Raw genomic sequence first — 3384 nt, 5'->3', positions numbered from 1 at the left:
GTCACGTGCGTTTACAGATTTGATGCTGATGACTTTAATGGTCGTCACCTTCAATGGGGAGCCGCCATCAGGATGATTAAAGTAGCTGCTTTTTTACCCTACTTCTACACCAACTACATGATGAACTTGAGCATTTTAGAGATGGCCCCCCTGATTCCTCCAAAGGTTCCACTTCCCCATCCAACAATACCTCATATCTATTTTTACGTGCCACCTCCCCTTCACCCTCCACCTCACCCAACTTCTTCCTCCTACTTCCCTTTTTTTTCCCACCGCCTTCCAAATTTCAGAATATTCCCCCTCCCCTCTAGTAACCTTATCTTTTTTCACCTGCCCCAACCTTCTACCCAAACTGGGCATCTACAACAGCTTCCTAAAATCCTCCCTAAACTCTTGCAACTCAGTCACAACAAAGACAGAAGGAGAGGGGACCAGACTAACTGAAACTGAAGGGGAAGCAACAATTTCACTCACACCCTAAGCAGAAATGTCTTCAGACACATGGGGCTCATTCACCACATCTCCCACATTTTCTTCCGATTATATCCGATAACAGCAAATCTTCACAACCTCAGAGGCCAGGTTATGTGCAGCCTCTGGGCATTTTGCATTGAAATGGTCTTTGACCACAGAAGTTGCAATTTATATTGTTATAATCCCTTGCAAGTTGACCCAGACCCTGACAAAGAACATTTTTTTTTTAATTTTATTTTTATATTGTATTGTTAATAAATTGTATTTTTATTTGTTTTGTTAAACACATTTTTATACATACAAGTATACACATAGGAACAAAAGAAAAGAAAACATACAAAAAATAATATAGAAAATAATTATACGGTCAGAGTAAGATATGGACCCATTTTCAAGGACAGTAATTTATCAATGAAATACAAACAAGTATGTTAACCAGAAGTCCGTAAATAATAGCAGTGCAATTGGCCTTATATTTTATTTTTTAACCGCACACAGCAGGTTGTGGCACAGTTTTAGTTGACCGGGGGTAACATGCAACACAATTCTTGGCCTATGATTGCTGAAAGGGAACATACTGTACAAAATTCACAATCACTTTCAACCATACGTTTGCCTTCCGTGCAACTATCCAAATCCCATATTCATCACACACCTTCCTTAAAGGGATCACAAGCTCACCATACCTCCCCAACCACACCATCAAATCTGCTGAGGGGATTGACTCATTCCTCACCAAAATGATTGGCTTTATCATATTTTGTCTGAACTTGCAAAGTGGTGCTACACCTTGCTATCTTAATACATTTTTACAATATTACTATTATTATTACTAATAATAAACAGTATATAGTGCCAACATAGCGCTGTGCTTTAAATAGGGGTTGCAAATGAAAGACGGTGGCACAGGAGGAGGAGACTGCCTCAAAGAGCTTACAATTTACATTCCCACAAAATATCCAGCCCTTGGGGTCTCACAAAAAAGGTCATATTGGAGAAATGAAGGCAAAAATTTCCCTTACAGAAAAACACATTTTCAAATATTAATCATAGTATTCCTAGTGGGGTTGAGCACCCAACTTTGTCCATTTCATTTACACCAGGTTTTGGCATTTAACCCCTTAGCAGTAATCCCGAGTGTGACTCGGGGTGGATTTACCTGCAAATACCGATAATCCCGGACGGAATTAGAACGCTAGGGAGGTTAAATGAAGGCACAAAACCACAAAATCTTTCTCTCTGCATGCCAGAATCAACACTTCCCCCCACCACAGCAGTATATGAAGTTACAGACTCCTACAGACACTTCAACATCTGGTGATCCTGCAGCAACCAGCACAGTGGGACTACTGCTCCCAGCATTCCCACCATCTTTGAAACACACTCCATCCTTACCACATGCTGGTATGCTCCCATCACCGGGAACACGGCTTGCTTCTTCCCTTCCTCCACTGGGCAGAGTCCTCCCCTCCTCCTGTGTCTGTATCTGTCTGTCATTTGCACCCCTATTTAATGTACAGCGCTGCGTGATATGTTAGTGCTATATAAATACTGCCCATTATTAATTAGGGGAACCCCTGCTATAATAGCCATATCCACAGCTCATAGTACATTAGTTTGGTGGGTATTGAGAATGTCACCCTCATAAATAGCCAAAAAGATTATTGGTTTTATTTAAACTCACTAATATAATTATAAGATAACCACTTTTTCATAGCTAATAAACTATAACTAATGTTAAAAATATGATCCTATCGTAGAATTTTGCTCAGTTTGTAAAGCAAACCAAAAGTTTTCTTCTTTTTCTACTTCTGTTTTACTGAATAGGAGCACAAACATCACACATCCCAGAAGGCTTTGGGCTGCTCCTACTGTGCAAGCCTGATTTTGGTTTTGTGCAGAAGGGCTTTTTCCTGCAATGGGCACAGCAGACTACATCACGTGATTGCGCACAATGTGAGACCAGAACCAGGAAGTAGCAGCACCCAAGTCTTCATGTGTGCCAAGACAGAATTGAGCAAAGCGCCTAAAGAGAAAGTAAACTGAAAAATGCCGAAAAAATCCACAGCGCAGTTGATCGGTCCGGAGATGTCTTCCATCGTGTCCCTCGTAGTATCTGTCTCTGAGCCGTCGCGTCGGGTGCTTCTTCTGGGTTCTTCCTACGTCAGCTGACCCAGGAGCAAGATTGGTTGACGTAGGTTGGAAAAAAAACTTTCCGATCTCATGAGTGAGAGTGGCATTTCTTTTGTCCCTTTTCACGGAAAGGCTCCTTCTGCGCATGCCTGAGATGCTCCCGGAATGCGTGACAAAGGTATCCCAGGAGGCTTTGAGCTCCCAAACATTCGACTATTGAAAATTAGTGGGCAGTGCTGAACTCTTCTTTTTTTTTTTTTTTTTTTAAAGGGTGTTGCACTTCAAAAAAAAATACAAACAGAACTTTTAGCTTAAAAAAAATGGTGTATGCCTTTTCATGTAAACAGAAATTTCTGAGTTTAAATACAATTAATATCAGTTAGAACTTCTTTAGGCTGGGTCTACAAGGACATTTAAAAAAAAAACGCATGTAAACGTTCCTATTGCATTATTATGCACTTTTATAAGCGTTTGAAATCTTGCCTCAAATTGAAATCTTGCCTCCAATTGAAATTAATAGAATCGTTTATGGGCATTTTCCAGCTTTAACCCAGCGTTTTAAGTTTGAACCCTTGCAAGCAACAGAAGATAAAGCTCATAAATTTCCCTCAAGGAAGCATCCTGGTGAAGATTAACCCATTGTAATGCACAGGGAATTCTAGCAGGAGCTTTCAAAGCCTGGGATTGCTTGCTGGGTAAACAGTCCATGTAACCTGAGCCTTCAATAACTCTAATAGCTGTCAGTAGATTATTGCCAACTTTAACACATTAGTGTTA

Source organism: Pyxicephalus adspersus, chromosome 8 (assembly GCF_032062135.1).
Source record: "Pyxicephalus adspersus chromosome 8, UCB_Pads_2.0, whole genome shotgun sequence".
Taxonomy (NCBI): domain Eukaryota; kingdom Metazoa; phylum Chordata; class Amphibia; order Anura; family Pyxicephalidae; genus Pyxicephalus; species Pyxicephalus adspersus.
Note: the sequence above shows the minus strand (reverse complement) of the source record.